Source organism: Lepisma saccharinum, chromosome 14, assembly GCF_977018435.1.
Source record: "Lepisma saccharinum chromosome 14, izLepSacc3.1, whole genome shotgun sequence".
Classification (NCBI taxonomy): domain Eukaryota; kingdom Metazoa; phylum Arthropoda; class Insecta; order Zygentoma; family Lepismatidae; genus Lepisma; species Lepisma saccharinum.
In genome coordinates, this window is record NC_139242.1 from 36,145,938 (window position 1) to 36,160,214 (window position 14,277).

A 14,277-nucleotide genomic window follows, 5' to 3' on the forward strand; every position below is an offset into this window, starting at 1 on the left:
AGGCATTTTTGAACACTTGTGAGTGCTAAGGCCTGAATCTGAACAATTTGGTGGGTTTCGGCTTTTTATAAGAGTTGCAAACATGGGAGGACAAGACACATTAGTGGTGTTCAGGCTCGAATCAGAGAGCAGTCTGCGTCCAGTTCGCAGCCCACAGTTTGGATCTCACATTGTCGAGTGGATTATCCATCCCGTGTAGTGTAACAGCTTCGTAAAAACACTCAAAGATACCATAGATGTTTTTATGTCTGATGAGAAGAAATGGACAAACACACAATGTTAATGCATGGAAACAGAGGAGTCAAGTGGTAAAAGATGTTCCGATTTCACGTTCTGATTAAAATGACAGCCTTACAGTGGCGACGATTTAAGGGATAGTTGCTCCCCATTTTTTATTTTTCTGCCTCAACATTATGGCCTCTTAATGTTAAGCCTTGTCTACCAAGAGAAAGTAAACTTTCCTTGCAACACCCTCCGCACCCCCCCTTCCCGTTTTGAAACCCAATTGCCACCACTGGTCTTGAACATACAATTGTGAGGTTCTTACTATACCCCTTAAAAAATGGTGTTGAACCCCCCCCCCCCCGAAAGGAATTCCTGGATACGTGCCTGCTGGGACGTAAAGTGGAAGGACGGCACCCCGCCAGATTTCTCTCGCTGGAAAAAAAAAAAAGAGGCGTTCCATATTCCCGCACAGTGGCGTGCAAACTTCGCAATTGTCGCGGGAGAATAAATACAAAATCGACTAACGAACGATCTGTAAACAACGAAATATTTGCAATTCAGACAATGTGAAAGCTATAATACACAAATGTTAATGTAAAGTTTGTTCACTTGTGGTTATACGCGGCAGTGTGGCGTCCGTATCGTCCTTATAAGCGCCCGCCACTGTCAGGTAGCCAACAACAATGAAATGTTCTCTTACAAAGGTTGATAAGCATAAACACAATTTTCGACTTCTCATAGTTTAGCGGTTTGAGAACATCGAGAAACATTATACACAGCGGAAACAACAGAAAATTAAGGAAACTACGTATTTGGTGAAATTTAGTTCGAAATATGACCAATTACCACAAGAACATTTGAAACAAGTGAAATTAGCAAAGTCCAGAGATTTACTAACTTCACGTCCAGTTTCAATATTTACTTTCTTTTAAGTTCGAAACTTGTTTTACAGTCTAGATTATTTTGCAAGTGAACGTGACCTAACAACATGTTAACGCTAAATTGTGTACGTAGCCTATTCAAAGTTTCTTTAATATATAGCTATATATATTATTTTAATACATTATTATACCTACATCATGAATTCATCCACCAAATTGTCTCTCAAATGTGCGCGCTCCTATTCCTCAAAAGAATTGTTCATGCATTTAAGCAGCAACAATCTGAAGTATATATAGACCCCATATCTGGCCTTACTTCTCTTTCGGGTAATTTAGAATGCATTACAGAAAATAATTATATTGGGATCGAAGCGAGCAGGAAAATCTTTAGAACCAAATATTTGCAAACTGAAAACAATATTGATTTAATAGGGCGCAAATAATTTTCACGGGGCTCCATGGCATTCTCCTTAACATTTTTTTCCATTTAGATCGTTTTGGCTCCCAGGGTTGACTCCCGTCGCCCCCTAGCTATGGCTCTGAACTTGGACTATAAGAATAGCAGATACTGTACCTGCGAGCGAAGCGAGCAAGAAAATTTTACGAGATGTACTTTTATTTGTAAAAAAATTGAAATCGAGGGGACAAATGCCCCTTTGTGCCCCCGGCAAGTGCCCTTAGCCGTCTGGAAGAAAAATGCAAAAAACACTTGAAAACTAATTCCATCTTCAGTATCCATTTGTCCTGCTATTATTAAATTCTGCTGGTCATGTTTAGTGTTGCCCACGAGACGAGACTTTGGCCTGTCTCGTCTCGTGGAAATGCTGTCTCGTCTCGAAAATATTATATTGTCTCGGGGCACATGGTCAATCTCGTCTCGTCTCGAATTTTTAAAAGCCTATCCCGTCTCGTCCCGTGGGCAACACTTTCAATGTTTGCCCCCCCCCCCCCTAGAATGGACTTCCGTCCAAGATTGGTGGGGGGACAATGCCCCTGCCTCCCTGTTTGTGAGTGTCTCTTCATCAATTTCACATAGTTACTCATTGTCACGATTAGCTACATGTGGCAGAAAAGCAACGCTAAGTAACAAAAATCAAATATCCACTCCATCTATCACATGAATCGCTATTATTAAAAGGTAGACTTTGGAAACAAAAATTATGCAGTTCAAACTACATAGTAACACATCCAAGAAAAACATCCAAATACATTAGGCACCTTTAATACAAGACTACTCAAAATGTCACAACTATTCTAGATACTGAAAATTGCGAAATCATTTCCCGAAGTCTGAATCTGGAAGGATTATTTTTCCCCCCAATCTTGATACGACAGTATATGGAATCCCACACACCTTCATAACCACAAAATCAATAAGTGTCTTTGTTATGTTGCTAGAGTAATAGACGGTCTTTCTTTCCCCTTTGTGCGCTTGACGACGGCACGCTTGGCGGCCGCCCGGACGCCAACTCCCGTCAAATCGCGTGCGATATCTACGCTATGGAAGCCGCTAGCTTCGAAATGACTTCAAGTTCTCAGAATTATAGTTACAATTACATTCAAAGTAAGCAAGTTAATTGTCACGGGGGATGTTAGAAATGTCCTCGTGCATCCACTCGTTTTGGCACGGTTTTAGGAAATTTGTGGGCTGATACCGGAGATTTGTTTTAAATTTTATGCAATAATAGGCTAACGACTTGTCATAAAATGCCTCTTCTTGTTTCTTGGCAAGATAATGTAGGCGTTTATGTTTAAAAACCGTCTCGTGACATTTCTGAGTGGTATTGATTGATTGAGTTGGTGTTTTAAGTCCACTTTATGCACAGTAAGGCTAATAGGGACTGGACCTACAGTTTAAAGTTGGATCCGAACCACTGGGCCTCCACCGAAACCCCTTGATCACAAGGCGACGATGTTACAACTACACCATCGGGGAGGCACAAAAGTTGTAACTAAAGGAGAGGATGCATTGGCCTCCCGTGAAATTATTTGCGCCTTATTAAATCAATATTGATTACAGCCTGCAAAAAAATTGGATCCAAAAATTTTCTTGCTCGTTTCGCTTCGCTTGCAATATATCATTGTTCTCTCTAAGCATTGTAAATTACCAGAACCACTATGTGGCTGAGTGAGTGGTATTCATGTTTCACAGATATAGTGTTCTTTTGTGGCTTTTAGCCGCAAGTGCTTCTTTCGAAGATAACAGCTTTTTCAGTGCCTAATCCATGAAAATGATGAAAAATGTTCAGCACGTTTACTTTGATTTGATTTCATTTATTTTACTTCGCTTTTTGTACCAGTTTTGTCTAATTTGCGAAGATGGAGATGAGTGATATAATGAAATTGATGAATGAACACTCACAAACATCCATGCCCAGGCCAGGAATCGAACCTGGGACCCCTTGCATCGTAGGGCTATGTGCAGAACGATTAGTACCTATTTTGTATTTTGTTCTTATTTGCCTGCTTATTTTGCGAGTTTTTAGTGCCTCTCAATCCTCATCCTATTTATAAGCCCTTATTTAACCTCACTTAGATTGGTAATAGTGATGACCGTGGATGGTGTAAATAATATAGGACACTGAAAAGTCTCTTATAAAAACTATGTAACATTTTGAAAACAGTTAGTAATTGAACTTGCGAGAATTCTTTCAGTCTATAATGATGAAAACTCTTCTTAATCGCAGAGACTATTTTAGCCCTTTGGGCGCATGACGGCGGACCGTTCGCGGCCGCCTAAAGTCCGCCCGGTCAAAGAATGGACTTGAGGAAATGTTTTTCGGAAATATCCATTTACACGCAACACTTCAGCTTCTGAAATTGCTACAGTTTCTATCCTGACATTCTCCTTCAGATCTTCTAATGTGTGAAGGTTTGTTGCATAGACTTTATTTTACAATTTCCCCCATAGATAAACACTTTACTAACGCTAACCGATAAGTCAGGGTGACAAAAGAGGAACGGGAGAAGAAGCCACGTTAGTTTAGATATTGAGATGTCGCGGGTTCGAGTCACGAGATGAGCGCGAAACACGTACGTCCATGTAGCCATGCACACGGAATCGGTTGACTTCAATGAATTTGGCGGGAAACTGGGAAATGGCACAACATGCGATAAAAATGTGAGAGAAACAATGCAGAAATGCGAGATTGTTAAAGAAAGTAAAATTTAAACAAGGCTGCAAATCTGAAACTTAGAAAGTACAACAATGGAACAAAAGCTCTCTCTCTCATTGATGAGAAAGGACAGATGAAGGAAGACACTTCTTGTGATCAAAATGGGATAAAAGTTATTTTCAAAGAAAATTAAATTTGGAAAAGGCTAGATATTCCTTTTCATAAAGAGTTCAACAATGAACGAAAGATCCCATTGTTGCTGGGAAAGGAGAGATGTCACAATCTTTTATCAAAATGTGATAACAGAAGTTTTTTTAAAAAATAAAATTAATTTAGAAAAAAAGGCAAGATATCCTTATTCAATATGATTTCAACAACGGAAGTAAGGTTCCATTGTTCCCTGTAAATGGAAACTTGCTTCGTTAGAGAAGAATATTAATCGTGGATCAATTACCCCAACACTAACATTCCCCCTAATTCATTTACAGAAATTTAACAGACTCTCGTTCTCAATTTCTTCACAAGGTTTCGCATGGTATTTCTGTGTGGAACGACAACTGGGAATTCTGTGGAAAATCGTCTACGAACATCCCTTCAACAATTTGTAATCAGATACGAATCGTACATAAAAACGTTTTGTTGTATTGATTGATTGAGTTGGTTGTTTTAACGCCACTTTATGCACAGTAAGGCTAATCGGGACTGGACCAACAGTTTAAAGTGGTATCCGAACCACCATGCGCCTCCACCGGGAATCGAACCCGGGACCCTTTGATTACAAGGCGCCATCGGGGAGGCCCTACGTTTTGTTGTAATGTGTGCGTATGTGCCATTATTAAAACTATAGCAAAACACAAATAACACTTGGAACAGTATACGCTTACTAAACACTGTATAAAACAATCAAAAATCGCAAGAACACTTGTAACATGTAACCACTTTAAAAATACGACTGAACTGAGATCACGAAGTTACTGAAATGAATTGGGGTTAAGAAAGAAATCCACAAGTTATGCTCAAAGCCATGTGTATCAGTTGGCACTCTGGCGCCTCGAGGACAACATTTCCAACATTACACATGACAATTAACGTGCTTATTTTGAATGTAATTGTAACTATAATTCTGAGAACTTGAAGTCATTTCGAAGCTAGAGGCTTCCATACCGGAGATATCGCCGCTGCTGTATACAGCTTCATAGATTAGATTGCAGAATGAATGCTAGTTATTCTCTTTATCTGCTATTTTATCTACTAGTTATATCATGCGTGTTATATTTTGTGCCTCCTCGATATTTTTTGATTGATTTGTTGTTTTAAGTCCACTTTATGCACAGTAAGGCTAATCGGGACTGGACCTACAGTTTTTAAAGTGGGATCCAAACCACTGTGCCATGTGCCTCCACCGGGTATCGAACCCGGGACTCCTTGATTACAAGGCGACGACGTTACCTCTACGCTCCTCCTCGATGGTGTAGTGGTAACATCGTCGCCTTGTGATCAAGGGGTCCCGGGTTCCATACCCAGTGGAGGCACAGTGGTTCGGATCCCATTTTTAAACTATAGGTCCAGTCCCGATTAGCCTTACTGTGCATAAAGTGAACTTAAAACACCAACTCAATCAATCAATACCACTCAGAAATATCACGAGACGATTTTTAAACATAAACACCTACATTATCTGGCCAAGGAACAAGAAAAGGCATTTTATGGCAAATCGTTGGCCTATTGCATAAAATTTAAAACAAATCTCCGGGATCAACCCACAAATTTCCTAAAACCGTGCCAAAAACGAGTGGATGCACGAAGACAACATTTCCAACATCCCCCGTGACAATTAACGTGCTTACTTTGAATGTAATTGTAACTATAATTCTGAGAACTTGAAGTCATTCCGAAGCTAGTGGCTTTCATAGCGGAGATATTGCACGCGATTTGACGGGAGTTGGCGTCCGGGCGGCCGTTAAACGTGCCGCCGTCAAGGCGACCAAGGCAGTCTTTTTTTTTTTTTTTAAAAAAAAAAAAACATTACAAGCACTTAAAACGTTTCTACCCTATATCTCATGGATTCTTGTTATTCGGTTGGCAAGAAAAAATTGTACGATCTCTCCCGATAAGGTTTTTCCCTACCATTTGGTTGGGAGACCTCGTGGAAGTTCCACCTAGGACAATGGGCCTGCCTCTGCATTGGTCGCCCTATACTAGGTGTGATAGTACATTACGTTTTCCGAGTTAGTACGAGTTCGTCTGTTCTGGAATATTGCTGGATCGGGAAGGTCCTATGTTTGCTCAGCATCCACTGTTGTTATGCTGGGGTGAAGTTGGCCAGCTTGCCACAGTAAAATTACAGGAATAACAGTAATCCCTGAGATTTTTCCATGTCACTTCAGGCAAATGTAGGTGTGTAATGAAGTAAGTCTTGATAGCCAGTGTGTATGTAGGTATGCAGATAGTAGTTAGATTTATGTATGTCAGTATTTGCAGACTCAAAAGGAAGAATTGTGTATTATAAGGGATCGCCGTGGACATGAAAGCAAGATCTTGTTATACACAGATGCAATCGACATTTATATCGAGTGTATTTGCAAGCGACGATATATCAAGTTGATTGCAGTTGGTTCTCCGGTGCAAGCTGTAAGGTACAAATAGCCTTGCGTCCCTCTTCCAGCTGAAAAAAAGAGGCCCTCACAGATGGTAGAGACGTTGACGGTGTTGTGAGGCTTTGAACTGACATCTACCTGTACCAATGCTAGCTGGCCCCATCTTTTCAGGACCTTGAGAGACATAGATTGCCCATGAACCATATCAGATGGAGAACACATTAGATGTCTAACTTCATGGCCTCAAAATCAACAACGCAAGGATCCATTCCATGTTTCGAATTGTGGAATCTAAACTTGGAGCCATCAATAAAAAAATTAGGAAATATTTCGGGGATCAGAAGAGCGAATGGACTTTACAGATCACGTAATAATTGTTATGGAAGGTAATTCAAGAACAGAGTTGGAAAGATTTACCAGTATTGCAATATACTCTCTCGATGACTTGTGTAATACAGTGGAATTGACGATTGCCACCCAGAAGACCCACTTTATAATCCTAAAGGGTAAAGCTAAATGCTAATAAACACCTACATAAAATTCAGAGATAAATCTTAAAAGAGTGAAGGAAGCTAAATATCTAGGTGTGAAATTACGAGAAATGTAACGATGACATGGATTATATAACTTCAAAAGCTGAGCCTGTAATAAATAAATTGGTAGCAGTAGGTTCGAACACATCCAAACTCCCTACGTTACTTACAAACCCATACATATTCATAATCTACAATGCGATAGTTTCTTTCACGAAAGTGTCACGTGGCATTTTTGCGGACCCCGTGAAAGACCAAAATGCCAGAAAAGTATCGGTAAATGAATTTGGTTTGGTTTGAGTTGGCGTTTTAAGTCCACTTTATGCACAGTAAGGCTAATCGGGACTGGACCTACAGTTTAAAGTGGAATCCGAACCACTTGTGCCTCCACCGGGTATCGAACCCGGGACCCCTTGATTACAAGGCGAGGACGCTACCACTGCGCCATCGGGGAGGCCCTCGGTAAATGAATTTCGACAAATACTTTCTGATACCGATACCACTGGTATCTGCAGATTCCGATACATCGGCATCAGTATTCGCTCAGCCCTAATTAATTCTTGCGCGAGAGTGGCCTTCCTCAAGAAGGCTCAAAGGGTAACAACATGAAAAACTATGCAATAATTCTAATATATGTCTGACTTTACCATATTCGGCTAGCAATAGTGAAAAATTTAATGGCATGTTTATTATTATGATGTAATGCAGTGGCGGTCCCTCCATGGAACAGAGGGAACAGGCTGTTCCCTCCTACTTATCGCCCATTGAAGCTATTTTAATTAACATTTCTTTCTCCCGAAATCAACACGCAGAAGAAAACTTTCACCGCGAGTGGACGTTTGTTTACTTCACCAACCCTCGTCGTACCACCCACTAGTGCCTGACGCCGAGTATTTCCGACCACGCGCGAAAGTAAACGATCCTCATGGTCCCACTTCAGACCTCCCCCCCCCCCCCCCAGTGGAAGCTGAACTCTAAAGCAGTTCCCTACGAGAGACAGCGAATTCGTTTTCCTTCGAGTTTTTGCTATGTGCTAAAGTTTAATTGCGTCGTAGTGATAGTTTTGAGTGTAGTAAGTCTATAGTTTCCTAATCTCATTGCAAAATTGCGTCTGACATTCATAACAAACTGGAAAAATCTTCTACAGTTAATCGTCTGCTAAATGTCTTGGCTAAATGCTGCGAAATAGCTTCCGAGGGACAGTGGCGTATGCTGGTTCTAACGAGTGGGTAATCTCCGACCTTTTGATCCTCAAACTCCAAAAGTTTCCGTGCAATTTATGTCACGCTCCATATTGGATTTAGGAATATTGTGTCGGAATGTTTGTCTTATTGCTACGATCACAATCAATTAATTCTCGTTATTGCAGTTTACTATACGCGTAGAATTTCAAATAATAAAACAAGACAGTATTATAAAGCTATAAAAAAACAGCCTGTGAAATATAAAAATGAAAGACGTGCACTAGTGAAATAAAAACCCGCAATATTAATTTAAGTGCAAAATTCAACTTACTCCAGGACCCGATTACTTGTGCTGTACTACATCCAAAGCACGCTGTTTGTCCAGTTGCACGTCAATACGTGTCTGGGCGAAAGATTGCAGCTTAACAAAGGAAGTTATGTGACTTTTGGATTTTTCATGTTTGGCACAAGTGTTGCAAAGATTACAGTCACGCGTCCATACATTCTTTTCAGCCCCGAAAAGTAAGCACGGCGAACAAAAATGCAAAGCTTATTAACAATTATACTTCCTGTCAACCATGGTGTTTTGTCATAATTTGCTTGCGAAAATGCCTCACATATTCCCGATTTTGTCTTTGTGTGTAGAAATAAGTTCAAGCGATGACACTGGCCTACCTGTATTAACAATTTGCAACTTCTCCTGAAAAGATCTTGTTCCAAACGGTTTCACCAGCAAATCTTGTATCACATCCATTACCCTTTAACACAGCACTATCACGACAAACACTAACACCTAAATAAATAATAAACACGAAGCACAGCACGAAGCCAACGACTACACGCATTCAGTTTCACGCGCCAAACTTCTGTTGTTGTGTTCCTGGCTCAGAATGAAATTCCCTATGAATAATAAAAAAAATCCCTTTCCGAGCTCGAAATGACAGGTTTTTAAAAGTTCGAATCATTGCAGGTCAGAGTCAGAATTTTATTTCGGGATGGGGATCATCCCTTATTATCAGCCGCCACATAAATTTGAAACAGTGGGGTTAGAAGTCCTGAAGATGAATCTCAGATTATTACAACGTATTAAGCAAAGTGTTTAATCCTGCTAATGAAGTAAAATGAATTACCACTATACACTTTTTAAATTAGATATTTGTAGGATTTCGGGGAGGGGGGTTTCCCTTTAAAAAAATATTCAGTTCCGTGAGATAAGTATTCTCGCTGCTTTTGAAGATTAGAGAGGAGAAACAATCACTATTTTTGTAAATACAAGGATGGGGGGAGTCAGCAAATAGGTGCTTTAATTGCTTAAGCCTTGAATTTTAATTCAGTTTGCTTCATCTTCAATATTTAAGCTTTTCCCTTTTGATAAATTTATGTTCAAGTAACAGAAATCAGCAAGACAGAAGCAAATGTAAAGTGAAAATTAGCGTAGAATTGGTTTGCCCATGTTATTCAGTTTTCCTGTTCTTCGCACTCTACCGGGTATGTTTTCCCTAGTTGAGCGGAGGGAACGGTGAAGGCTCTCAGGGTTGAGAGTGCGACCGGTGGACTCTCACAAGAAGGAGCTTACCCTGGGCACGGAATCACCGCGCCTGAAAAGCAGTGTTTCCTTCCCCTCTTTCCTTTCTCCTCCCTCCTCGCCAAGGGTTGTAAGGAAAGCGGGAGGAATGACGTCAGGGTGAGATTCCCTGAAGTCATTCCACCGGCTGGAGAAAGGTTCCCGGACATTCGGCGGCAAACGATTGGAAGTATTCCCGCGCTGGAAGCAAGGAAATGTATGCATCGAAATTGGTTTGGAAGAATATTGCGAGGAAATGTATATATATATATATATATATATATACATACATATATTAAAAAAAAAAGAAATACAGCCGGGTCATCTGCGATTACCTAGATGACCCAGAGTATACGCCGCTGCCGAGGGAACAGCTAGCATCCACCTGTTTCAACAGCCCCAAGACCAGGCGCACGCAGAGGCAGGACAAGAAAGCGATTGTTGCGAGTGTATGGTTGAGAATGTTGTATGATCGACAGGCTGAAGACGAAAGCTTTTAGTTCATTGAACTTTACAGAAAAGACAGCAAACCAAGACCTACCCTAACCGAAGTAAAAACAAAAACGAAATCGTACACAAGGCATTTTATAAAAAGTTACTACAACTCTGTAAAATGATTAACTGGATACTCTTCCAGTGGCAAATTTATTGTTGTCCTAGCTTGTTCCCGAGAAGAGAGTTTGGAACAGTTCGGGTTTTGTCACAATTTCTACAAATCTAACGGACGTCATGAAAAACTCTGCCATCTGAATGCCATTATTGCATTGAGGACGTTTGAATTACAAGAATGCTCAACTCTACAAAAAAGTCAACTTAATCTACAAATAGAGAGATGAAACAGGTTTCAACAAAACATTTTTTCTCTCCGATCACTTAAAATTTGCTTTTATTATTATTTTCTTCGTTGCGCATCAACAATTTTGTTTTTAATGTTATTTTTACATTATAGTATCATACTTGCTTTAACATTGTTATTGTCCAAATGTTAACGTGCTTAATGTATGTTACTTCTGACAATTTGTAACATATGTATCGTATGTTTATTTGGTCAGGAGGGCTGCCAACAGGGGGGATTATGGCGCCGGTTGCGCTATCGAGATTTTTTTTTGGGGGGGTCCCTTCAAATAGTATTAAATTCAACATTTATATCTTTTTCCAAAATATATGTAAAAATTTTACACCTTAAATGCACCATAATTAATTCATTAGATGAAGAAAAGAAAGTGTTTAAGGGTATTACCTAAGGGGGGGGGGGGAGAAATATCCAACTCTTACAAATTAGGCCTTAATTGACACAAGGTTTCTGGAGGGATTGTGAATTAAACTTTGTGGGGAGCAGTATCCAACTCTAGGTCTTAGATTATTGCGGGTATTTTAGTTAGAGGGGGATTGAGCCTTAAATTGCGGACAATTAAACAGTAAGTCTAAAATTGGCATCTGGCATTTAAACTTTGGTGAAATTCAGATTGTCAAGAGATTTCTGTAGTGAAGAGAGAGTTCGAAAATTAAATTTTGGAGACTGCATTTAGCGATATGATATCCACACGTTTTCGACCCCGAACGTGCCAAGGGGGAAGCTGGAAAAGACTAAATATCTCGGGATGTTAAGAAAGTATTGACATCCCATGAAATTAATATTCTTGAAAGTCTGCAAAGGAATGGATTTAAAGATTTTCTTGCTCGCTTCGTACACAATGATATGTTACTAGGATGCGTGTTTGGCACTTGAATGAGGTGAATGTGAAATTTATATACTATAGCTGCATTACAAGACAAGTAGTGTTGCCCACGAGACGAGGCTTTGGCCTGTCTCGTCTTGTGGAAATGCTGTCTCGTCTCGAAAATATTCGTTTGTCTCATGACACATGGTCAATCTCGTCTCATCTCGAATTTTTAAAAGCCTGTCCCATCTCGTCCCGTGGACAACACTACAGACAAGATATATTCTCGATTATGATGAACGATTTTAGGGGTGGTCTTGAGTGATGGGCACCCCTGTTCAGGAAGGAGGGGCAGATCAAGTAAAGTGTTCAGTAAAGCTAAGAAAGAAGTTACTTTCAGTACACACGCTGTCGTAAATAAATAAGTTGTGGGGATTACTATATGTATGGTTTATGATTTGGAGGGGATGCGTTTACTTGGTCTACTGTATTATATTACGACAGGTATGGGAGGGGGCAAGTGCAGGTCACCTGTTCCACTGTCTGATTTAGCACCGCACACCACTGATGTAATGTTATATGCGATACAGCAAACACACAAACATTAAAAAACCCATACTGTGCTTGTAATTTTTTTTAAAAAAAGGTAATGAAAATTTTCATAAGCGAACTAGAAATATTTAAAAAAAAAAACAAAAAAAAGGTAAAAAAAAATGTAAAGTGTTCCCTGTGCATAGCACCATGCCATGAAGGCGTATAGGGGGTGTGGGGGTAACGCCCCACACTTTCTTGATCCGGTCGTGAGTGGGGGTGATGTGATCAGCATCACGCCCCTGACCACCTTTACCCCCCCAGGGTTTCCCCCAGGTACCCATGTTATTCGACGCTGGGTGGGCGCCGGGGCCGCTTCCACCGTTAGAAAAGTTCCCGGATTTGAACCGGCCGGGGATCGAACCCGGGACCTTGAGCATGGTAGTCAGACGCGTTACCGACTGAGCCACCGCGGCCACAAAAAAACAACAACATTCTTTAAAAATATTTTTAGTTCTCTTATAGTTATGGTTTTAACATGGAAGTCCACAAATTTAGCAAATTACACACCCATTACAATACAAATTAATTAATTTTCATAGGAACCCATTGCCGTCCCATTATGAAATTTTTCACACAAATAGTCAATTGATGTCTTCAAAACATATATATTTTTTTAAAAAAAAATAAAAGTTTTTTTTGGAGATTTTCAAAAAAACTTTTTTTCGAGTTTTTTTTTGTAATTGCAAGTATCAAAGCCATGTTGAATTTCAAATTGAAGCTCATGAAAAGAAGAATAGAATGACAACATTTTTAGCTCTCTAGGTCAAATAGTTTTTGATCTACAGCTGTTTAACTTTTTCAAAATGTCGTCAAATTTTGGGAATTTTGCTTTTCTGAAAGTCAATAACTCAAAAACCAACTGCCCAAAAAATCTGAAATTTGGCAGTTTTTGTTCTCTTGATAGATACAATGAATAAACAAAAAATTTAAAAATCTGAATCCTAAAGATTCAAAAATGTTTTTTATTGGTTGATTTGACATAGCCTATAATGATCCCCCTCCCAACGGTAATTTCTGGATCTGCCACTGGCATTGATCTTAGACCGCATGGCCACAGTGTGGGGCAGCTAACTGCTTCAATATTAGTAAAAAATTCGAGAATATTCATAGTGGACAACCACAATTTTAAAACTTTATTATAATATTCAGGAGGCTGGAAATGTTATTGTGTTGCTATTAATTAAAGAAACTATATCTTTTTATTGCATTTGAACACAAACACAACACAAAAACTGGTTTTCAATTCCTGCCTGAAGTCAGGAGAGCAAGCAGGTATAACACTGTCACTAGATGCAGCTGATGGGGGACATTTGAGTTGGGGTCTGTGTGAAGTAAACGGATTGATAGAATTCTGTTTATTTTCCACGCAACTTTCTATTCCTTCCTCGATAAAAATAATGGCTAAAATTTGAAAAACTTGCTTCAGGGCATTTATAAATAGGTGTAAATTCACAGGGATTGCAATTGTAAAAAAAAGTTGCAATTTTTCACGTCTACGGAGAAAATTCAGATATAATTCCCGGAGACAATAATCCATGCATAATTCCTCGAATTCAGGGAATTCCCGGCAAGTCGCCACCCTGAGTTGGTGCGCATTTTGATTCGAACTATACAAAGCTGAGTTATCCAACACTGCTTACCTGCCACTGACTTTTCACTTCCTCTGCATGCCAGGGTCTTGGAAATGAGGAGCGATAATCGGTGTTGCTGGCCACTATGCAGTCTGACTGACTTAGTATTCCCATCTGTTGCACCTGTCGTGGCTGCAAGCCAGCCTCGCCTACAGTACACTTACGTGTGTCAGTGGTAGGGCCTTATATTCTCCCAGCTCCAGCAGGAATTAATGGAAGAGAAATTCTCCCATCCACCGTGATATCGTTCTGTCCACCTCACCGATTCACAAAGGAAGCACTTCTTCTTTC